The 25,909-nt window shown below is 37.3% G+C and overlaps 1 protein-coding gene across 9 annotated transcripts in view; it reads left to right on the top strand.

Annotated features, from left to right (window-relative positions):
• Nucleotides 1–266: 266 nt before the first annotated feature.
• Nucleotides 267–25,909, top strand: part of atp2b2 (ATPase plasma membrane Ca2+ transporting 2) — a 177,544-nt gene continuing 151,901 nt past the window's right edge. For 3 of the 9 annotated variants that reach the window (XM_058373609.1, XM_058373605.1, XM_058373606.1), the window contains exon 1: nucleotides 267–386. The gene's annotated coding sequence lies outside the window, so the exon portion shown is untranslated. Of the gene's footprint in view, nucleotides 387–554; nucleotides 936–25,909 lie in introns of those variants that run through there. The other 6 variants (XM_058373608.1, XM_058373611.1, XM_058373604.1 and 3 more) reach the window with 4 other exon arrangements.

Raw genomic sequence — 25,909 nt, 5'->3', positions numbered from 1 at the left:
GTATATATGAATGAATATGTTCATGCACAGCAAACCTTAAATGCATATAATTCTCTGTATTTTCATATAGGACATGGTTTTTCTTTTAAAATAAAAGAATATAATGCACTGCTTCACAGTTCATGCATGTTATGTGTGTGCTTGCAGACCTGTGTGTTGTTGGGGAGCGCGCGCTGCTCGGTGTCTACATCCCCCCCCCAACCCCCCCCCCTCCTCGAGGCTTTGCACAATAAGGTACGTAATGGAAAATCTCAGTCCCTTAAATCTACTCCACTGTTGTTCTCTCTTTCCTAGACTCTCTCTCTCTCAGGATCTCTAACAGGGTGGACCACAAACAGCACGCGGAACTGAATAAAAAATAATAAAGGGAAAAAAATAAAAAATAGGTAAGCAAAAACAGATTGTGTCAAAAAAAAAACTTTGCAGAACATCAGGGCTACCTTCGCTTTCCTCCAGCGTCTTGGAGTGACTCGGTGTGAAACATGCACGCGAGCTCGCGGACGTGAAGAAATAAAAGAGTAAAGAGCGCGCGAGCTTGAACTTTTGCATTATCGCAGCTGTAGAGAGTAGGAACGAGAAACGGCGTTTAAGAGAGAAACATAAAGGACTGAAGTGCATGCAGCGTTTCTCAGTGAGCACGCTGCAAACTGCAAATTAAGAAAAGAGCCGTCATCGTCTCGCGCGCTTTCGCTTCAATTTCTACCAGAAAAAAAAAGCAACTAGCGGATTTTGATTCCTCTTGCAGGTTCCATTAAAGGAGAGAGAGAAAGAAAAAAAAAAAGATCTGGGTCAGGTGCGTTGTAGGACACACGCGCGCAAGGAGGAGGCGATGTGAAACTGGGCATCAGATCTCAGACAGCGGATGCACACACACACACACACACACACACTCACTCACAAACACACACACGCTCTGCACGCGCCCACAGACACAGGTAAGGCAATGCAACGCGGACAGACTGCGGCACGCGCGAGCTGGACACTGCGTTCATGTGAGCACGTGCAGCACAGCGCCGCTTATTTTGATTTGATAAGAGGAGGATTTTGATCATTAGATGATGCATGCTTTAGTTTCGGATGAATGAGAGTGCTTTTTCCATAGCTATAGCATTTTATATTCAACAAACTTCTGCATAAACACTGAGCTGAGGCTTTTACGGTATGATGTGGGTTTTTTTTTTTTTTTTAGATGCATGAGATGCTGTTAAAGTCAGATAAATCTGTTGAGTGCAGTTTATACCAAACGTTTTTCAGAAAAGGGATGTTTGTTTGGAAAACCCAAGACAGTGTATGAGACAGTTGTACTAGGCTGCTTTAATAACCAGAAGGTTTTGAGTTTGAATCTCAGGAGTTTTGAGTCAGGACTCCTGCAGAGCTTCTCCACTCCGGGTATGGTCCGGGATCTGGCTCTGCCAGTGAAAATGTCTGATACATCTTGCTACAAAGTTGTTAGTCTTATAGACTGAAATGCATCTTGTGATGTGAAGCGTCTCGTTTTTGTTGTGGTTCGTTTCACAAGCATCTTAGTGAATCTCATTATATCTTATTGCACTGTCAGGGGACATTGCTCTGTGCCGTACGAGTAAATGGAACAAAGTCGTCTGGAACAATGCTGCATGAGTATGCTCAGGTGTAGGAAGGAGAAGAAAAGCAAAGATCTGTACTGTACTAATTATGCAGTGTTATGCGTTAAACTTTGTTTTTTATTTCATATGTAAACACATTTATTGAAGTTGTGACCACTAGCTGTGAAAATCAGTATAAACTTTTGACGTTCACTGCACAGAAATGTAGTCTAACTTGTTGCACTTATGCCCCAGTTTGGTAAGGTGTATGTGAAAGTGGTGCTAAACAAATGGCTGTGCGGCAAAAATGTCCTTAAAAAGAAAAGCTTTACAAGGCAGTAAAACACACCACCGCTTCTTCTTGTTCTTGTTAATGGATTTGTAAATATGTCAAAACTTGCCTGGTTTACAAAAGCTAAAAAACAAACAGCATTTTGCTAATTGTCTGTCTCAATTACACCATAAAAATCCGATATACATTTACTTCCAAATTATTTATTTATTTATTTTTGGTATTTTGGTGCCATGACTTAAAATACAATATATACAACTTGTATAACAGAATGTAGGAATTTATGTGTTAAATATAGAGCAGGCACCCCTGCCTTTCGCCCAATGCGTGCTGGGATAGGCTCCAGCAGACCCCCGTGACCCTAGTTAGGAATAAAACGGGTATAGACAATGGATGGATGGATGGATGGATATAGAGCTGGTAACTATATATAATACAAAATGTACTAGTTGATTTATGCCCAGAAATGTAATTTCGCGAAAAAACATTTTCAAATGAATTACAGTTGTATTGTGATCTCATAAGATATGATGTGAGAGTTAAAAACAAGTAAAAGCTTAGACTTAACTGCTATTTGTCAGATTGATAGCTGGTGGTTGGGTATACAGGTATGTTTACAGTGAAAATTAGTAGCATGTGTTCCGTAGACATAACTCTACAGATGAATGTGTAAAATGATTTTTAATAATGAGTAAATTTGAGCCTAATATGTGCCAAAAGCTTTGAAAACCTCATGCTTGGTTGTGTACAAGGCACAAAATTTTCCAAAAGACACAGCTAGAATATTTAAATACAGTTTACTGATAGTTCAACAATCGTTTTTAGAAGTTTTCAGAAAAGTTTTGGCTAATTGTATGTATAAATTGAAGTCGATAGCTAGAGCAGCCATGTTGGTGCTTCAGGCATGCTGGGTGTGACATTAAGGTGCAGTCTCAATAATAAATGTGCTTTACATAACTGTCAGGAATCGTTTTCAGGTTAAGCTACGGATTTATCGTTTGGAAAAGTATCAGACGCCTCTCCATGTATCATTTACCTCAGCATGAAAGGTCAGACTCCAGTCATATGAAAAAAAAATGAAATTAGATCTGGAGCGCATGGATTCAGTACTAATGTGTGTGATTGTTCATTTGATCAGCTTTTTATAGCAAATATGGATTTACCTTCCTAAAATTAATTTTAGTGTCGATTCTAAGAGAGCATGATGCTAGATCTTGATCGCACCATCATAGCTTTGCATAATAACTCATTTAAATGGTGTATGGTGAACGTGTTTGGTTAAGAAGTCATGTTAATACTCATACCTAGTTGGTCTTATTTGGAGTTTTAGCAATTTTCATATATATTGTTGTCTAAAATCCAGCACATATGATTTGAAATGAAACAATAGCTGAGTTCACATTACAAGGTAATAGATTTGGAAAAGTTCCAGTTCCATAAATGGGAAAGATAAAAAGCAGTTTGAAGAAAAATCAGATCTGACCCACTATCTCATGTAGTCCTAGACTGGGTACTTATCTGATATGTGGGCATGAAAGTGTAATGAGATGGGTCAGATTGGAATTCAGCGGTGTCCTTGTTACGTAACACTGTCACGATTATCCAGCATGGTGGTGCATCAGCAATGTAACTTGGGGGGAAAAAATTGATCCAGTACTCCCTGTTGTTATGACCTTTGCTGCATTTGGCTATTCAGTGTGCTGTATATGTTCTGCGTCTGTGTTACAAACCAGTCCTTACCTATTTACTATATAAACTCTTTCATATAGTCACTCACTATTAAGTGCACCTGAAAGACGTTATAGTAACCCGCTGTTATATAATCCCAACGTTATAAATTACCTAGCAACCTGAAACTACTGTAGAAAGTGATTTACTGTATTAGGGCAAGACACTAGAGGAGATTTTTTTTTTAAAGCAATACGCCCGGATTATTCCTATTGGAACTTATTTCAAAAAATATATATGCTAATTCATGCAAATGAGGTTTTATTTATTTAAAAAAAAATGAATGAAGCCTTTTAGTTTAGATTTGAGTATGATGTATCCTTTAATTTTTTTTTTCATAAAAAGGATCACAAAACAGTAAAAAAAAACTCTATAAAAATTATATGAATGAATTTATTTTAATAATTTAAAAAATAATTTTTTTTTTCCAAGAAAAAACAAAAATTATTATATTATTTAAAACAATTCTCATAAACCTTGTTAGTATGAAAATATCTACACATTTGCAAATATTGCACATATTTCATTGTGCACTTAAGCACTAAAGAGAATCTGGTAGCAAAATTTGTTAGGAACACCTTAATGTTCAATCAAAAAACTACCAAAATTCAGTATCCTCTGTAGTGTACTTCTAAACAGGAGAAAAAATGAACCTCTCATAAAATGCACATAGATTTTTGGTTCGAAATATATATATATATATATATATATATATATATATATATATATATATATATATATATATATATATATATATAAACCCAAACAAACACTAATTTTGGAAAAAAATTCAGTTTGAGGTAATGTGTTACTGCAGTTGTAACTCCCAAACACATGTATATGAGGTGGGTGGAGTTTCATCATAGCGTGTTGATGGTGGATATACATCTTTGATATTTTAGATAATTTTACTGTGACCGTTTATGTTCCATATACAAATATCTACAAAATGATTGACACAGCGTCTACCTGTAGTGTCCAGCCATGAATACACCGCATACACATATCTGTTGCCATGCATCTTATTGGTCACTAAACAGCATTTTGATGTACATTTCTATATAAAGCTGGTGTTTCTGCTATCCATTTTGCCATGTGGTACTTAGTGTAGTAGCATTGTGCATGGTGCGTATGCCTGATTTACAGTGCATTGTGCATAATAATAAAGCGCACTATCTAGGGAAAATATCCGCTGAGAATTCAGACAACACTACAAAGCACTGACACCATATGAGCATAGGTGTATATGTAATCAGCTGGGACATGATATTTGCCTGTGCAGTTGTAGGAGGTGTGGCTAATCTTTGCACATGACTTGTCCCTGCTTTCTGTTTGCGATTGCTTAATTCCCGCTTCCTGCATCCACACATCTCCTGCTTGTGTCCTTGCTTTGCTTAGTCTGGCTTGCTTGTAATATTTGCTTTGACTGTTGCTTGTGTATGACACGATGTTGTACTTTGCCATTTTGCTAGTCCAGTTATGTCTGTATAAACTGCACTGAGTAGTCACTGTTTGTGTTTAGGTTATTAATCAGATAGGGATTTAGGGAATATATTGTATTGTGGGTTGAGAAGATCCGTTGATTTATAATTATTACGTCTCTGTGTTATTCTCCTAATAAACATAGAGGGGCCAACATTTTCGGTTTAGTGTTGATTTTGACCCCATTCTAAAGCGATACAGGAATCACCTTAACAATACGTTTTACTGCCAGACTTGATTAATAACTGCCTGGTGTAAAAGCTAATTTACCTAATTAGCAGGCAGACCTTGCTGTTTTCTTACTGTTGCTTAGGGTGCATATGAGTACTCTAACCGTACTAGACAGAAAACAAACCTGAACTATGCAAGCCCACATTCATAAATTGTGAAACTGGTTCAGTTTGCTACGCTATGTTTTTAGCAATTCTAGAGCCAGCACTAAGTGTCCCAATATGAAATGTTCTTTATACTACCTAGTGTGCTGCATGACTTCCTGTGACACCCTCTTGCTTTTCCAACACAGCATCATATGCATGCGGGTTGCATGAAATTTCTGGCTGATTTACTTTGTTTTCAATTAAATTTTTCCTTCATGACTTTCTTGATATCCGTAATCACCTGGGTACAGTTTTTTGTCCAATTTCTTTTGGTTCCTTTTCTGTATTTCAGCCTTTCAGTATCAGATTTTGGCCTTTGTAAAGGGGTTGTTATGTTGTTAAAGAATAGGCTTTTATATGTGATGTTATATGTTTTTGCCATTTAGGCTTCATTTCAAGTCTGTGAGCTTCTCCTTTTATGAGTCTTTTCATGCATGTGTGTGGAAAATTACGAGTGATTGCCGTTTATCAACATACACATTAAAGTATGCATTTTGGAAACTTGTATATCTGACAGAAATCCGTAGTTTGGTTTGGTTACTGTAGTTCGCAAACATTTTACACAAAACCGTGCTTGATAAACAAGGCCCAATGTTAACAATGTTGGTTAACAAGACAAACACAATTCTAGTCTCGCCACTTCTTTTATTTTGATGCTGTTTCCTGATTTAAAAGACCTGCATTTGGCATCTTCTGAGCTTTTCATGCTAATGATGAACAACTGATGAGACTCCATTTTTAACTCATTGCTCACGTTAGCTAATGCAGTGACTTTTTTTGTAGTTTTGGATGCAGACAGCACACGTTGCATTACTGATTTATAAAAATCGTGTACAGTGATGGTCTGTTTACAGTAATGACACTGTAAAAGACTTGAAATGTGAACACATTGCATTGAAATGAGTGTGCAGAATGTCCGTAATTGGATAGCTAAACCTAGCCTATTTTTCTACGTTTCGAATGTTTTAACTCTAATGTCTTTAAATGATTTATTCATTTGTCATGCCATGCTTTAGTTACTCTTCTAAAAACCCTCATATTCTGAGCCTGTAGATGTGAAAGCGATAGAGTAAACCCTGAACCTTCCTGCTTTATGTACATTAAAGGGACGCAAGAATAAATCACTGATCAAGAACCATCTACACCAAATGACCCATAACCATTGATCTTTAGGAATGGAGGGTCCATTTATAAAAAAGGGCTGTGGTTCCTATGTGGTTGAGAGAATATAGAGGTCACTACCATTCAATTAAAGCTGAAAAGCATTCTGCACTATTTCATTATAAATCCAATGTTCTGGACTACAGATCCAAACGACAAAAAAATGTGTCTGTGTTTAATTTGCTTCCAGGCCGCACTGTATGTGTGTGTGCTGTGTTGTATTGCTCAGCAGGCGCAGTCACTAGGACCACATAATCTGCATAAGAATTTCACACACACACACACACACACACACACAGGCGTAGAGTAAAAAACTGTTAATAAGCATGCCTGTTATATTAAGCTCGAATGACATTTGACTGCTGTCGGGTTGTTAACGTGCTGCCGATGTGCGCTTTTGTTTTAATGCCTAGTCTAGTGTACATGTACAGAATGCTAATCGGAACGTGTCATGGCTTATGTCATGTACCATAATTAAAAAAAGATCACAAGCAGAAAAGTTGTGTTCGTGCCAATATACGGCTGTATGTATAAGACTGAAAACGACTGGACTGAAAGTTAATCTAACAATACGAAATTCATTAAACGAGGTATTTTGAGCTCCAGTTCTGCTGACCCACTGACCTGAACACTTTCAGGTGTTCCTAAGTGCCAGCATACCTGATGTGGGTTCGTTGTAGGGTTTGTTAATTAGCTAATGAAGTGGATCAGATGATCTACAGCAGGAAAAATGTACAGGGCAGTTTGACACTAGGGCCACATTCAAAACCTGCATCCTGCATGCCCTTGTGCACTTTCCCTCGTGAATGTGTTTATTTATTTGATTTAAAATATCAGTTTGTTAATCATTATGCTAATACATATGGCTATAAAAATGCAATGCATATAAATAAAATACATACAAGAGTGTGCTGCATTTAATGTAAAATTAAATTAACTTTGGAGTTATTAACTGCAACTACCGTTCATGTTGGGCCACAGTGCACCAGTTTGTCATGATTATTTTCCTAAAACTGCATGTCCTGTAGTGTTTAATTCCTTATGCTTGGTTGATTTTACTTATACAGCGGAACCTCGGCATATGCGTATAATTCTTTCTGAAGGGGAAATTTGTATTGTGTTACAAATTTTCCAATAAGAAATAGTGTAAATGCAGAAAATCCGTTCCAGGCACCCAAAAATATTACCAATATTACCAATTTCCATGGGTACAAGGGTCCTCACAGGAAGTCATGCCAACAAAATCTGTCAACGAAAAAAATAAAAAAATTACGTAGGTATTGAACACATGCCGAAGGCACCATTGGTATTGTGGGTTGACTCTTTTGAAACAGCTTTCGCTGACTGAAAATAAATTCGTAACCTTGCTTCAGTTGGCTTTGCTTGACTTTCAACTTAGCGCTCAATTCGGTTCGTTCATATGCCGAAAAACTTTGTATGCCAATGCAAAATTTCAATTCTTAAAGCGAAAATTCATAAGGGAGGGCAATCTTATGCCGAGGTTCCACTGTATTATATTATTTTGTGACTTTTTCTGATGTGCTGCTGCCTCATATATGTGCTAGATGAATGAAAAGGAACAATTACCTTTTAAAATCTACTCATGTATCAGAAAATTTGTTGATGTAAAAATGTAAAAATCTATATCAATTCTGTAATTTTAAAGAACATCACAGAATGTCTACATAAAAAAATGACTACAATAGAATGACTACAATAAAAAAATGTAATCTCTAGAATAATATTCTTTCTTTAGGCTAGTTGCAAAAAAATGGCTAAACACTCAGAACATAAGTTCATTAGCTAGAATATCTTAAATATTAATATCTAGCTAAGTAAAGCGTGTTGGCTTTACGTTCTGCTGTGTATAGATCTATTTTCAGGACCTATGCATGTGTCCTTTGCTCCAGTGGTGTATGGTTGGACACGGGTGTAATTGAATCTCTTTCGCTGACCTTCAGTCTTGTAGTGCTGAAGATTCAGTGTCATCTGCCTCTGACATCCTGACCTCAATTATTCAACCCAGTGCCGAATGTGATTGCGAAGCTCTTTACCTTCTTCCTGTGTGCCCTTGAACATCATATAATATGAGATGATCTAACGTGTAGACTTAATTCATGTCCCCAATTACAACAGATTTATTTGTGTCCTCTTTTGGGATTTTTGTGGAAACAAATTTAAGCATTTGCTGAGAAAACTGAGATTGTCATTTTTTTTATGGCATCTACTTATTATTTCCGATTTTTTAAAATGTGAAAATATGACATTAAATTCCCTAAAAATGTGCAACGGCAATTTATTTTGTCAGTGTGAAATGTTTCCCACAAGTCACATATTTCTGAGTGAAACAACCTATTTGACGGATGAGAATTGGCTTTTAAAAGCCGGGCGTTCGAAAAACAAGCGTGATTTAAATTATGCAATTATGCAATTATTCTGCAATTATGGAGGACTGCTCACCTCCCACTGTGTCACTTGAGCAGGCAAAGACAAAATCCTGCTAATACAGGTGTAGCAGAATGAGTAAATTGTAACGTAGGTAGTAACTTGAATGCGCCGGCCTACATGTGTGCCTGCTTGGGTTAAGTATTCTACAATAATTAGAAGATTGTCCAATCCTGAAGAGACTTGTTAAGCTGTTTTGAAGCTGTGTTGAAATCTCATCCTCATTAGTGTGGCAGGATTTAGGATGCAGGACTTGTTGAGGTTTCTGTCTTGTACTTTTTTGCTTCTCTCTTACCATTTGCTTTTAGATCAGGATATGTTGAGTTGACTAGTAGATCTGGGTCTGTCGAGCTGACAGGATGTGTAACGTGATTAAGTGTACATCTGGCTGTACTGTGAATGATCATCAGCTTGTCTATATTAGTTTTGAAATGAGGTTCTAGTTGAAATGAGGTTCACATGAGGTTCTAGATTAGCTAACGAGCCGAAACTGTAAATCGATCCAATCCAATGGAAGTTGTTTAAATTGAGGGGAGGGGATGTATGAACAGGAGTTAAGATTGATTCTTTTAACATCATTATGAACATTATTAGAATGCTTTGCCAAGTTGTAGAAATTATATTGAATTTATCTTAACTTTCCTTAGCTCTGCCTTGGGATTGGGTGAGGTTGCCCTCCCAGCTTTAGTTTGGGGGTGGGTGGGATGGGGTGGTGACCCAGTGACCCTGTGCCCCCTCACAGGCCATGCCTATTTTTGTGTTCACCCTCACGAACACCTCAGGGAGAAAGGTGAGGTGGATATATATTTTTGCACTTTGGGATTTGACGAAGATCTGACGAAAACATGAGCAGGTTTATTTTGATTTCAGCTTGTCTTTAAAGAATACTGAATCTTTGAGGTTTGCTCTGACTCTGAATTCCCCCTGGCAGTGATACAATGCAACAAACCAGCAAACTTAGTTTTAATTATTTATGAGTTGATCCTTTACAGTGACCTGAGGCAGAGAGACTCTTGCTGAAGTAGAGGCAGGCACAGTGATAAAGTTGCACAGATTATGTCTTTATGTAAAAAACAACACTGAAGGAATGTGGCAGCTATAAGTCGAGTCAGTGAGAGGATTGTGTTTTTTTTAGTTGTTCTTAATCGGAAAAGAACACATATGATGGCGATGATGGTTATTATAGTAGCTCAGAAATCAACCAAAGAAACCATAGTGGCCAGCGACTCAGATCAGGAACAGCTGTCAGAAACTGACATGTAGCAAGTCGGGAAAAGAGGCAAAGGAATTACTGCCAGTATGACCACAGAGTTAGCCTTCAGTACAAATCCTTATACTAATAGGCAAGTCCACTATGCATATTGTTCAGCTTGGGACAAACCTTTTCACAAAATACACATACAACACCAGGGAAAAGTAAAATTTATAGCAATTGGCAGACATGTTGCATCTATCATATTTCTACAACTGTGCAGTTTACATTTACAGCATTTGGCAGAAACCCTTATCCAGAGAGACTTAAAATTCATCTCATATTATACAGCTGAGCAATTGAGGATTAAGGGCCTTGCACAAGGACCCAGCTTGGCGGACCTGGGATTCAAACTCACAGCCATCCAATCAGTAGTCTAACACCTTTACCACAAAGCTACCACATCTCTGGTTAAGGGTCCAGCAGTGGCACATTGGTGGTGCTGGGATTTAACCTCACAACCTTCTGCACAGTAATTAATCAATACATGATCACTTTCCAGTCACTTTATTTATTTATTTTTTTACAAATGTTATGCATAATCAAACTCGTTCTCATCTCATTCTAGCAAGTTATTTAACACTGTCATGCATTTCCTTGAGTATTTTGTGTGCCTTAACTTACATTAATAAAAGCACCTATTAGCCAGAAACTCTGCATTATAGAACATACCTGTAATTAGCCACAACATGTGTAGAAGCTTCAAGATACTTCAGACAGTATAGGGGAAATATTAACTTATCACAGTGTCAGAGTTGTAAACAATGCAGAGCTTTTTGTTGACCATCAAATTTTGCACTTCAATGGAGAACTGAACCTTCTCGAGCCCTTCATCTAGTCTAGGTTCATGGCAGCTTCACTGGCTGCTGCTCCTGTGATGGTTGGGCTACAAACAGGAATACCTTTTTCCTCTTTACACTTCAAAATCTAGTCCAGCCTTGTTTTAATCTTGCCTCAGAATACACACAGACAAACAGACAATTACCGCATTGTTCTGTAACAATGTTTATTCAAAGTGGTATAAGAGTAACATTTGAATTCAATTGATGCGCCATTCATTAACCACAATAAACCCCAGTCTGATTCTAATCCACTTTAGTAGAAGGTTAGTACTGCCGAGAGGGAAGTAACGATGAGAGAAATGCGCAGTCAGCATAAGCGATGAGCAGTATTTTCCGAAAACAATGAACAGTAACTGAACTGCGCTCTTATTAATTCCATTCAGCCCACTCTTTATTTACAGATCCTCACTTGGCGTCATTAAGGTGAACAGTAGCTGAAACACTATCTAACATTGATGCAGTGAGGCGATTGTGTTCAGGTATACTTCTAGTCTGACCTGTTTCTATGAGTCCTCATCAATTATCAATCAGTCGGTCTAAATTATTCACCTGTGACACTTCAGGGAACTGACTTTTGTGGTAGTGGTATTCACCCTTGATCACTCGACCGTCTGTGTTATGCCAACATGATACAAATGTGCCACCTTGTTTGGCATTCTTCAGAGGAATAGTTTTACATTTTGGCTTGTCTTTCTGTCTGCTTGCATTGGGGCTGAATCACTCGCTGATGTCTTCAGCTGTTTTTCAGATGGTCGTAAATATGGGCCATGGGGAAATACTGCAGTGGTTAATGTTCCGCTCTTGTTTCCAGAACTTTCCAAGTAGTGCCTGAGCAATATCATGATATCATGATTTATATTAATATGACATATGTAAAGGGTGAAAGAGCTTTTTTTACTTTTTACTTTTGTTTACTTATATTCAAATGTGTACTTCGGTTCCATGTGCTTGACATAAATAACATTAACACAATTAGTTTATATAATAGTTTATATTTTCTTAGCCTGGAATAAAATCTAACACCTGAGCTGAAAATCACACCCGGAACGCTGGTGTTTCACAACAGACACAATTCTATCATACATGTATTAACTGCTAATATTTAATACTCTAGGTTATACAGCAATTCCCAACATCTTCATGAGATTTCACGATGTAACTGGTTTAAATCATGTTTCGTTGAGAAATGTAATATTTTTATGTGAGCAATACATTTCTTAAATCTGACTGACCACATTGTTGTTATTTGGATTTCCTGTCATGGTGGTTTTGCTGTAACGCCCATCCTATCTGTGACTCACTGTTGGGCCTCTGAGCAAGACACCTGTCACTGAGATAAAAGCCAAATCTCTAAAACTTCATCCTCATGTACACTTTGCAGCATCTCCAGCGGGTTCGGCGTTTTGACGAATAATAGACATCGAGAGTTAAAGGCTCACACAATTGATTTTACATCACGACTTTGACACTTTGTCTTTTTTATTTTTGTTGAACTCATTATTTTATCCAGCCTATTTATCTGTCACTTGTCAGGTGCCAGGTTTGGTGTTTGGTGACTCGCTTTGAATTCGGGAAACATTATTGTGCAGAGTTGTTTCTTTCTTCAGTCACAGTTAGTCATCTTCTTTTGTCGTTGCAGAGATGCACAGCAGCATGGCAAACATGACATAACGTTAGATGACAGTAAAGTTATTAAACATCACAACAGATTTAGTGCTATGTTTGCTGTATGATGAGACTGCAGCCGGTAATGATATGTCACGAGCAGTAAAACTGTTTCCTTCTGCCCGGTCCTTTACACGTTTACATTTTACGCATTCTGTACTTCTAAAAAGTGTAGCATACTGAAATTATTCTTCTTATATTTATCAGAAATCATTTTCTAATAATGCATTTTTTTATAGCTTAAAGAACCAGATGAAGAAATGATAAAGCAAACGCTTTAAAACAAGACGAGCGAATCTATATAATTCAATAAGATACCGTCAAAGACTTTTCTACTGGGATCAATAAACATGGGTTAAAGTTCTGTATTAATGACTGAAACGTTATGAGGTCAAATCCCAGGACTACCATTGAGTTGGACCCATGAGCTCTGTGCTTGGCTTGGACGTTAGCCTTGCTTTTAGGCTAAACGGAATGTCCATTAAACATTACATTTTGAACAGCACAAAGACAAATGACATCATCTTAGCCAATCTTCTGCACACGGTGACACAAACTTACCGTATACACATTTCATCACTTCACTCATCTACAGTGGTTTATCGCTTTGCGGCTCAGGGTTATATCTGAGATCTTACACTGTCAAACAAACATATATCTACATGCGCCTTGTTCTACTGTATTTCTATATCTTCTGTTTATTACCTAGGAATATTATGTCCGACTGGTGTCTTTAGAATTGACAGAAATACAGTTGTTACAGTCATTTTAAAATATCTGATTTAATTCATTGTTTTTTTCCACAACTTGCTGTTGTAAGTATGTAAACTAGACAGTTATAACATATGTTTATCTACTCAAGGGTGAAAATAACCCAGAATGTTATCCTGAATGTTATCTTGATCATATAAATATGATTTAAAGATGAGTTTTTTGACGTTTGTTAGAGAAAATACAGTGGATATAAAAAAAGTCTACGCACTCCTGATAAATGGCAGGTTTTTGTGAAGATAAATCTTGTCAGAACCTTTTCCACTTTTATTGTGAAATTGCAAGCTGTATATTAAAGTTAACAACAGTAAGAATCATTTTAATGGAAAAAATAAAAATATAAATGTACAATAGACTGGCTGCACACCCCTAAACTAATAGTTAGTTGAAGCATGTTAGATTTTATTACATTCATGTTGTTTGGGTAAAAGTCATGTCAATATTTTCTATCCAAAGCATGTTAACTCTGTCATATTGGTTGAGCAATAACAGGGGTCTGTAGACTTTTTATATACACTGCAAGCAGAGCACATAAAATAAAGAGAAGCGAACTAAATGCACCAGCACTTTCATGCCGAGATGCAAAAAAAATTCCCTAATTACAATGTAATTCGTTCTATTTCATATTTCACAGCTTTTCTAAACGCTTTCATTTTCCCGAATTTGGCTACAGATAAGCATAATGAAGGAGCTTAATGAGCATTAGCTGATGTGGTGTATCTGGTTTATCTTTTCTAGTTTAACAACATTATCACAGTTTGCTTAAAAATGTTACGATATGCCGTATTGTTCTAATATGACTAATTAGTGCCATTATACAACTGGTCTCTGGTCCCGTTATACAATTTTGCTATGTGAATTCTGATATTTGTGAGTAGATTTATTAATCATAATGCTGCTGGAACAATTTTTATTAAACACTAAACATAGACATTTACGAAGTGAACTTTACGAAGTTAATATTGTGAAATTCCTTTAAAACTGTATATATACTAAACCGCAACAGACGGCGCAAACACACTACACTACACTATACATGTTGATGTTTAGCTTGATGAGCTCAGGGAAGTGTTTCAGATTCAGCCACAGCAAAGCAGTGATTCCCATGCAAATTGCTCATGGAACTACTTACATATAATATCTAGTTTTTTTTATAAAGATTCCACTAGAAAATTGAGACATAATTTAAAACCTGTGTCAAAATAAAGTGCTGTAAATGACATGAATTTATTCAGATCCCATCTGTTCAAGTATCATTTATCTGAAAAAAATGTCTTTATAGACTGTGAGTCAAGACTGGGATATTAAACATCTAATGTTGTGTGTATTTTTTCCCCTCAAATGTATTCATCTCTTCATCTCCGATGCATCAAATCTCTTCTGACAGATCTAACATAAAAATAAAACCTAGTCCTAAAATTGAAGTAATTGCTATAAATACATGGCAGTCATGATATGTTGAAGGTTCCACGATCACATCATGGCTAAATATATAACTGATTACTGGCACATGCCAACTAACCAATAACGGCTCTACTCATGTGTCAGTATTGAGTTTGATTTGAGTAAGATTTCTCTTTAGATTTTTTTTAATCCACTCCATTATAAATGAGAGGTTTTAGATTTCAGACGCCTCTTATTTTTCTGGAACTGACTGAGTGTTAATTAGGCAACACAATCACATACAGCAGTGGGACTATAGTGAAAGATAAGCAGATAGTTTACACTAAATAAAGGCCGACATATGGAAACGCGTCTCACGACTTTGGCAAAGCTGTTAATTTGGAATTCTGGCATTCATGGCTATGAGTTGGAACTAACACTGTGGCTTCGCTTTGTACAGAATTGCCCTGGGGTTATTTATATGAACTGTGGAGAGGGACTCACTGAAATTGTACCTAAACATTAAGGTTGGATAGAAATGTCAGGATTGAGTCAATCAGCCAATTCTGATCATCCTGAAGATGTTTTCCAACCTATCATTAGGGTTTATTAATACCCTTCACAGCTCTTCACCCTTCAGTGTAGGCAGTAGATGCAGTAGATGCAGTCCTGTTTGGAAGAGAGGATAAGAATTGTCTTAATTATTTTAAGACAATTTGAAGCAGCATTGTGTGAAACATTCACGGTTTGATGCTGCTGCTGAAATTTGGTAGGTAAATTTTCCACTTTTAATGTTCGCAGTGGAAAGCATTAGCAATTTCACTGTGTGGATGTTCTATCAGTGTCTGCATGGGTTTCTTCTGCGTTCTTGCCTTGTGTTCAGTACCAGCATAAGCTCCAGAGCCACCTGAACCTCACCAGGATAAAATACTTACTTAATATGTATGGACTTTAAGTGCCATGCCATGGTGACTTGTCCATAGGGGCAATCGGTTAGAGCGCTACCATTTATATTAGCCATTAAAAAAATATTAACCTAATTCACGTCTATATATTTTAAGTTTTAAATCTGTTGAATAACAAAAATGTGCCAGATATAAACTGATGCTCCTTTGATGCGCTGACCTTTCTAGATGTTGTGTAAATTTGGGGCAATGTGTTCACTGTCCCACTTAGCTTCCATAGTTATCATTGCAAAAATAGAATCTGCAACAATAACTACTAGAGCAAGTCCCATACTTGCTTTAGGAACATTTTCAGTAGAGGAGAAACAGCAGACTGGACAGTTAATAGGGTTGCCAGATTAGGGTTAATATATTCAGCGAAGTTTTTTTTTTGCCTACAATTTTTTTGTGCTAGATTCATGTTTTATATCTGGTTTTTGAGATGTAGTTTGTTTGGAAACCCTGGTTAATGACATTAGCTTTTGTGTGTGAATCTTATTGGTAATGTAAAAATACATCCTGGAACAAATGTATGTCTAAAATCATTCAAAAGCTGCTAGGTTATTCCTTGCGCGACGTCACCTTGAGTACCTCGTATGTCACGCATGACGTTACTAGTTTTAGGCTAGTATTAGTATAAGGCTATGTTGTTATGATGTCATTCTGCCTAACCAAAATCTATGGTCATTGGTCAAAAGCTGCTATAGTGTTTTGACAGTGTCAATGTTTATGTAGTATTTCTATAAGTTCACACAATGTTGATGAGAAATTCTTACTTTAAATATCAAAACATTTCCACAGTGGTGGAATTCTTTGTTTTTGCCGGAATTGCTATGACCTTTTTAGAGCCTTTCTATGGTAGTTTGCATGTAGTCATTTGCATAATATAACAATGTGAATAGGGACATTGGAATTTTATATAAGCACAGATATAATCATTGTTTAGAATTATTATCTGTCTCTCTCTCTCTCTCTCTCTCTCTCTCTCTGACTGTGAATTGCACTGAAGAAAGCATGGCCTCCCATGTCTCACCACCTCCAGTCCCATCTTTAACACATTGCATCTCTGATCATGTATCAAAACTCCACATCTTCTCAGAAGGACAGATGCACATCCCTACTCACTGAACACCATGGAATAGTTGCTTAGTTTTAAATGAAATTCTTGTTCATGCAAAGACACTTTTCCATCTGCATCATTTTTTTCCCCTCACAATTTTCTTCTTCTTCCATACCCTGTCATTACACTCCACTGATGGATGGAATATCCAAACCAATCGCTTAATTAAATACCCACACACACTCTTGCATAATTGCCGTAATGGCCGTTCTCTCACTGTGAGAGTCTATTCTTAGTCTCTGAATGTCAAATGAATGGCGAGGTACAAATCAGTTTGACAGGATCCTCGCCGGGACCTTCAGCAGGTGCGCCGCACAGCCGTGGCCAGCAAACTAGAAGCAGTTATTTCATGCACGGCTGTGGCGTTAAATTTAAGGAGATTATGCCAATCAAGCAAGGGCCACATCGCTGCAGTTCACTTTTTTCTTTTCGAGAAGACTCTCCTGGTTTTTCTTTATATAAGGTGAGAATATTTTAGTTACCAATGAGCAGATATCTGAGTACTGGTACACAATGACATGATTTTTTTATTCTTGCACAGTCTGTCCTACTTACAGCATAACGCTGCATAGAGGCATCGAGAAAATCCAGATTTGATTTCAGTCAGAATGGCAGTACTTTTATGAATCTATTTGGTGAAGAGGATTGACAGAGAAGAGCACTCTTTTAAATTTGTCCAAAGCAAAGGCAATTGTCCATATGCTCCTGTCCAACTGGGACAGCCTTTATCTCTGGAGCACAGAGCCTGCCCTAAAATGTCATCCCCCTGTAGAGGCTCCTTCTGGAAAGAACACAATATTAAATATTGTATTCCCTTCTATATATATATATATTAAATATCGCAATCACTTGCATAAAGCAATGCAAAGTAGTGAACCCCTGATATTTATCCCAGTATGGAAAGAAAACACTGTCTATCCTTTTTTTTAAGTCTTCCATGATTTACACTAGTGTGTGCTTGTGTGTGTGTGTTTGTGTGCAGGTGTGCAGATGCATGTTTGTGTTTTTGCATGTGTATAGCTGCTGCCTAGCACTCGGCCTGCGCTTGACTGAGTGACTCTCATGGGGTTCGTTTGATTTGGCCTAATTAAATGGAACATCTGAGGAGCGATATTGATGTAGCAGGTGGTTTGACTCCGTTGTAATGACTTGTTCCGGAGGCAGCTGGTGCCGAGCACCATAACACCTGATGAATAGTTAAAGTGAGAGACGAGCGTGTGTCATCAAGGAAACGCCACCCGCCATCAGTCTAGTGAAAGATTAACTCCTTCTTTCATGTCCGGGTCAATGTGAGACATTACGTCGTCTTTACACAAAGTGGAACAAATGACCGAACTAAAAAAAAAAAAAAAACCTACAGAGATCAGAGAACTGTATTTTGGACTGCAGTGTATCCAAAGACTGTATGGGTTTCCTCTAGAGGGGGAAAAACAAAACCATATAAAAATATTTTATAAATATGGAATCCTGCAACAGAAAGTTTCGCTTTCCATGTTTAATCACACTTTAGAAAGATAAGAACCAATAAATATCCAAAGGAACCCTAAAGGAACCCATATAACCAAATAACCTGTCCAATCCCTTTCTCTCTAATTTCCATTTCCACCTGAGAATGAGCATGTGAAGAGCTATGGGACTTCATTTCCATAAGTAAAGCTGATAACCTTAATATGTAAATAAATAAATTAACAAATAAATTGCTTGTCTATAGAATCCAATGTGAAGTCCAGGCTATTAGTAATGGACTAAAAACACAAGAACACAGATGTGTCCAGAGAGCACCATCAACACCTCTGTTTTGGAAGATTAGCCTACTTTGACCTTTGGGCCTTCACTTTAAGACTTTTTTTTTTGTTTGTTTTTTTCCGTCTCAGTAACCAATAGCTTTTAATTTGAGCTGTAATCACTCCAGCGGCCTGCAGAGACTTCATTTCAAAGGCACCAGGAGTCCTCCAGCTATGTAGTTAGCTAATGGTGTGTTACAGTGGAGGGCAGTGGGCGTGAGAGGGTTGTGTTTCACAGTAAATTGTGTTTGGGGCTCTCAGAAGGGGGCAGCATGAGCGCACAGCTGAACACAGATTATTGTGGAAGGGGTTTCGGTTTCTCTCAGCATTTGCCATCTGATTTGTGGGTCCTGTTTCTTTCTGATTTGCTCTCAGAAGACTAATAGGTATTTCCTTTCTTCCATACTTCTGGTCTGTTTCAAATCGTCATTGTCAAATGATATATACGGTGTATATTTTTAAAAAATCTTTCATTATTAATCCCAGTGGCTTTGTGTGGAACTCGACTGCACCCAATTCTTGTATGCACATATACTTTCTCTCTATCTTGTACCCAGGCTTTCTGATATAATAAGTCATTTGGCCGCCTCTATTGGTCACTAGGACTGTAGCTTAACCCTTTTTACCAGCAGAATGGAAATCGACTTATAAGACATTTTCAAAACAAATACATTAATTTATGGCCACAAGTCTGATATAAAATGAGTCAGGACAGTGCTGGCCTTCAGTGTGAGATGTTTTTTTTTCCCCCTCTCTTGGGATAACCTTACACAGAATTTAAGTGGTTGAAGATAATGCCTTCAAATTGTCACTGCTTATGAAGAAACACTTGCGGCGGCTTAGAGAGCAGAAATTAGTTTGCTATCATTTACTTTAAAGTTGGAAGCATTGAAGCATGGAATTCATAATTTTACATTCATTACTGAAAATATTTCCCCTAGTAGGTTAGGTACAAAAAGAAATACGTATAAAAAGCTACAAATTCTTAAAGCCCTTAGTTTCTACTTTCATACAAACCATTAACCACCAATGTGGAGTTTCAATGAACATTGGGAACAACAAAACAGGTAGAAATTCGATATTTTGGCCTCTGGTAAAAAGAGTTATCCCTAGGTAACAAAATGATAACTGCTTCAGATCACGGTACAGCTGCAGATTCAGTTCATCAATTCAGATTCAATAGTGTATATCAAGGAGAAGTGTGGAAATGGACCTGTGAACTTTGAATCAGTAAGTCAAACCAATTTTACTAAAAATGACTCTAATTTCTGATATAGTACCCAAAGGTGTATTAGGTGTAGTAGTATTAAAGTAATACTTCAATATTTTGGAAAGACCTGTCACAATGACTATACTATAGCCTCCTGTGAAATGCCGGTTCTTTTGATTTTGCTATATACCGGAGACATTTGGGTTTGAGATCAAAATATTAAAACGAGCTGATGGAATAGAATTTCAGCTTCCATTTTCTTATATCTAGATTAGTTTTAAACCTTCGGTGGCAGATCACTCAATTTACAGGTGAGAGAGGAACCGATAAAAATATAGTAAATAACACTTAATGTTTGGTTGCATATCGCTTGCATGTAGTAACTGCATGAAAAAGCGACCCACTGACCTCACCATTCTTCATTTTGTGCTAATTTTACCACAGCTCCTTTCAACTGTTTGTTTTGGGGGTTAGTTTTTTATTAGTGTTCTGTGTGTGTTGTCGGTCATTGTCTTGCTGCGTTATGAAGTTTTCAGTTAATTTACAACATTTGATCTATATATTTGAGTTCTTTTTTTGGGTCACTGCATTCAATGCGTTCAAGTCTAAATGGCATTTAATTTAATTTGCGTACATGTTTATGCTCTTAATACAGTGCGGTTATGCTTGTGTTTTTGAAAGTGGCATGAAGTCACCCAGAATTGAATAACTGTAACAGTAACAGGCATAATATTTACATAATTAATGCTGTTTTTTATTCTGAAAAAAACAAGTTAAGTGAGCACATATTTTGATCAGAACAAAGACTTTTGGAACAAAGACCCTCTGAATCAAAATCTGCATATGCCAATATTAATATTTTACATCACTATAATTATCTAGGCTTTTATATTTTTTTAACTTCCAAAATTAGTTATGTTATTTAAAGAAATGAATACTGAAAAATTATACATCTTCAAAGTGACAGTTTTAAAACTTGTCCCAAACTGTATAGTTAACTTTGCTAATTATACACCGCTAGGACACTCATGTCTTAGTGACACATTACAGCCTATGGATATCTGTATATATACTGTATATTATCTCTGTTATTGTTGTACATACTATTTATCTGCACTTGTTCATTTGCACAGTTACTACTACTTACACTTCTGGTAGATGCTAAACAACATTTTGTTGCTATGTACCCGTACCCGTACTCTATCTATCTATCTACACTATATTGCCAAAAGTATTCGCTCACCTGCCTTGACTCGCATATGAACTTAAGTGACATCCCATTCCTAATCCATAGGGTTCAATATGACGTCGGTCCACCCTTTGCAGCTATAACAGCTTCAACTCTTCTGGGAAGGCTGTCCACAAGGTTTAGGAGTGTGTTTATGGGAATTTTTGACCATTCTTCCAGAAGCGCATTTGTGAGGTCACACACTGATGTTGGACGAGAAGGCCTGGCTCTCAGTCTCCACTCTAATTCATCCCAAAGGTGTTCTATCGGGTTGAGGTCAGGACTCTGTGCAGGCCAGTCAAGTTCATCCACACCAGACTCTGTCATCCATGTCTTTATGGACCTTGCTTTGTGCACTGGTGCACAGTCATGTTGGAAGAGGAAGGGGCCAGCTCCAAACTGTTCCCACAAAGTTGGGAGCATGGAATTGTCCAAAATGTCTTGGTATGCTGAAGCATTCAGAGTTCCTTTCACTGGAACTAAGGGGCCAAGCCCAGCTCCTGAAAAACAACCCCACACCATAATCCCCCCTCCACCAAACTTTACACTTGGCACAATGCAGTCAGACAAGTACCGTTCTCCTGGCAACCGCCAAACCCAGACTCGTCCATCAGATTGCCAGATGGAGAAGTGCGATTCGTCACTCCAGAGAACGCGTCTCCACTGCTCTAGAGTCCAGTGGCGGCGTGCTTTACACCACTGCATCCGACGCTTTGCATTGCACTTGGTGATGTATGGCTTGGATGCAGCTGCTCGGCCATGGAAACCCATTCCATGAAGCTCTCTGCGCACTGTTCTTGAGCTAATCTGAAGGCCACATGAAGTTTGGAGGTCTGTAGCGATTGACTCTGCAGAAAGTTGGCGACCTCTTCGCACTATGTGCCTCAGCATCCGCTGACCCCGCTCCGTCAGTTTACGTGGCCTACCACTTCGTGGCTGAGTTGCTGTCGTTCCCAAACACTTCCACGTTCTTATAATACAGCTGACAGTTGACTGTGGAATATTTAGGAGCGAGGAAATTTCACGACTGGATTTGTTGCACAGGTGGCATCCTATCACAGTTCCACGCTGGAATTCACTGAGCTCCTGAGAGCGACCCATTCTTTCACAAATGTTTGTAAAAACAGTCTGCATGCCTAGGTGCTTGATTTTATACACCTGTGGCCATGGAAGTGACTGGAACACCTGATTCTGATTATTTGGATGGGTGAGCGAATACTTTTGGCAATATAGTCTATCTATCTATCTATCTATCTGTCTGTCTGTCTGTCTGTCTGTCTGTCTGTCTGTCTGTCTGTCTATCTATCTATCTATCTATCTATCTATCTATCTATCTATCTATCTATCTATCTATCTATCGAAATGTTGTGTGTTGGTGTATATTCACAATTGTCCAAAAGATGCTGTTCTACTGTGTTCTTCCAAATAACAAATCCCAAATATCAGTGTGATCCCTTTAAAGACTGTTGCTATTTGCTAATATTTAAACATAAATAAAACATTATGAAACATTGTAAGATCAAAAATTTTCATGTGAAGAAGTTACAATGAGTAGTAACTAAATGAGTAGAGCTAGAGTAAAACCATCATGTTGACTGAATGGCAAGAAATTATTATTATTATAATTTTTTTATTTTTCATTTTGACTGAAGGCAAGAGACAAAAATGCATGATTCAGTTTTGGACATGTGTAATCCATAGTTCTCTTTTCTCTCACTGAGAAACGAAACCTCTCAGACGTAATTGTTTTTACTATAAGAGACGTGAGAACACATGCTCGTACTGAATCAATTTGCGGGCTAAAAATAGCGAGCTGCTCACATGCTGAATGACTTTCATTATAAGAAGTGACGTTGTTTGTTTGTTTTTTTTTGTTTTATGACGTATGAACATTCATTCATACCCCGCACATTAAATCAGTTGTATTGGGTTTCCATTGGCTGGCTTTTTCTTTTAGATCACAATGTATGTGTTTGTGGTTTTTGATTGGTCTTTCAGTATCAAGTACATTTGACTATGTGTGCATTATTTATACACATGAATATATGCTTAGTATGCTTGTTTTACAATTTATCTAAGTACATTACTACTGGAAAGCATTTTATTGTACTCAGAACTAATATACATATTTTGGAGGTTCAGCTCCAACTGGCTAATTAAACTGATGGTATCCTTAGTCTGTGACCTAGTGAACCAGTATCGATGTATGTCATTGATAGAGACCTCAAAGCACTTTTGGACGTGTGTAAGGACATCTGCCAAATGGTGTAAATGTAAATGAAAATGTAATAAGTAGAAGAATTCAATAATAATAATGATGTTAATTTGATTATTCTGGATTCCATACTGGATCACAGACCTAGTTATGCATCATGGACCCAGGTCTTTGGACCCCAACTGCTTTACACTGTACAGAAATGTGTACCTTATACACAAAACCAATATACATGCTTTCTACAGTACTTTATACCTTATATGCTATATATATTATATATTATATTTATATATATATATATTATAAGTATATGCCTCATAGTATAGATCAGAATTGTTATGCATGCTTTACACTGTATTGTGAATCATAATGATTTATTTATACTGTAACTCCGACCAGAGTTTAGATCGGAACAAGAATGAAAAAAGAACCAGTATTAGCTATAAATATACCAGCCTTAAGGTTTGTAGTGTTAATGTGAACCACATGTTAATAAGTGTGTCTTTTTCTGCATGGACTTTTGTAAATGAAACCATAGAGGAATGTAGAGAGATGAAATTGCTCTACTTAAATATATTTATTCAATTCATCTTTTAATATTCATCATATTATGTGCAGTAAATGTAACTGAACCCACATCTATAATGTCATAACTGATCATAAAAAGCATTCCTAGGTAAAAATTTCTATGTTTAGAGATACAAAATCTTAGTAATAGCTTATTAATCTTTTGACCTTACCCTCATGTTAACATTATTTTATGTATTGGGAATAATTCTGAATTTTAATACAGACTATACAGACGATCAGGCATAACATTATGAGCACTGAGAGGTGAACTGAATAACACTGATGATCTCCTCATCATGGCATCTGTTAGTGGGTGGGATATATTATCTCCAAAACTGCAGCCCTTGTGGGGTGTTCCTGGTCTGCAGTGGTCAGTATCTATCAAAAGTGGTCCAAGGAAGGAACAGTGGTGAACCGGTGACAGGGTCCGTGTGATCCGAGCCAACAGACGAGCTACTGTTGCTCAAATTGCTGAAGAAGTTAATGCTGGTTCTGATAGAAAGGTGTCAGAATACACAGTGCGTGATGGGTCAGGACTGTTTTTGCAGCAAAAGAGGGACCAACATAATCTCAGGTGGTTATAATGTTATGCCTGATGGGTGTATACCATTAACAGTAGAACATTTTGCTGTACTTGTGTAGCTGTGAACATTTTGGTTAAGCTGCAAATCAGGTCGACTATATCTTATATCAGAAATTTCCGGAATATAGTGTTCTGATATACAACAGCAAGCTAAAAGCTATGAAATTGACCAGAGATGCATCTCTGTGTGAGTCTCACATAGCCTCTGCACCGCTATATGGCATTTTTAAATATATGCAGGTATTGCATTGAAAGCTGTCATATCTGGGTGATTAGCATATTGTGAATTAATCAGACTGTTCCACTCTTAAAGCCATTTATTTCTGTGAGTGAGATAAAGAGCACAGTCCTGCTCAGTGTGGGGGTTTGGGTTTTTTGTGCTGTCTGAAGTGACAGACGATCTATTTGTTATGGGGTTCACATCATGCTATTTTGAATCACCGTCTCTGTGTTTCTGCAGAAGCCGCAATTACATTCCCGTTGACACGACATCTCTGCAGCTCTGAGTTTGATCAAACTACTGTTGAGGTGTTCTCTGCCTCGCTCAGGATTAAGATTCAGTTTAAATGTCACTGCCATAATGTAGTATGGTACAGTGTAATGTAGACTTATATAACATTTCTAAAAAACTAACCTATATAATAAGTATTAGTTTGGAGTAAATAGCAATTTGTCTCTATTTTAGGCATGAGCTAACAACATTTAGGTAAAACATGTCAGGATGCAAGTTCAGATATTAAATGGTTTTAATTACCATTAATGACCAATTAATGACAAAAATGTGGTTAAAAAACAAGCAAAGGTCAGATGATGAGCATGGCAGGAAAGATTAAAAGTGTGAAAAAGCAAACTAGGTCAAAACCAAACAATGATACAGATGGCTTGGTATATGAGAGAGCATATACATGAAAATGAATGTGAAGACAGGGAGTGAATTTATGCTGTGAGAGTGGTGATGGGAATGAGTCCAGATGTGTGTGATCTGGTGAATTTGGTTGTGAGAGACTCTGGTTGTTGTAGTTTTCGGGGCGTCGGCATCACTGAATTCTGGGAAGTGTAGTTGGACGTGGCATCCAGCATCGCTGCAATAATAAACAAAAAGGAATGAACTAAACCTACAGATCATGTACAGAACGTGTAGAAATTTCTAATGGCTTATTTCAGCATAACTAATCAGGTATGTCCAAACTTAATTCAATTAATTTTTATTCAGAATAACGTTTTTATTTCTTTAGAGGCCAGAACTGAGTGAATATATGGTGTCGGTATTGCAATAGATTATGCTTGTAGTA

The sequence above is a fragment of the Hemibagrus wyckioides genome, linkage group LG21 (genome assembly GCF_019097595.1).
Source record: "Hemibagrus wyckioides isolate EC202008001 linkage group LG21, SWU_Hwy_1.0, whole genome shotgun sequence".
Taxonomy (NCBI): Eukaryota; Metazoa; Chordata; class Actinopteri; order Siluriformes; family Bagridae; genus Hemibagrus; species Hemibagrus wyckioides.
The sequence above is the reverse complement of the archived record's forward strand: the minus strand, read 5'-3'. Positions and strand labels throughout refer to the sequence as shown.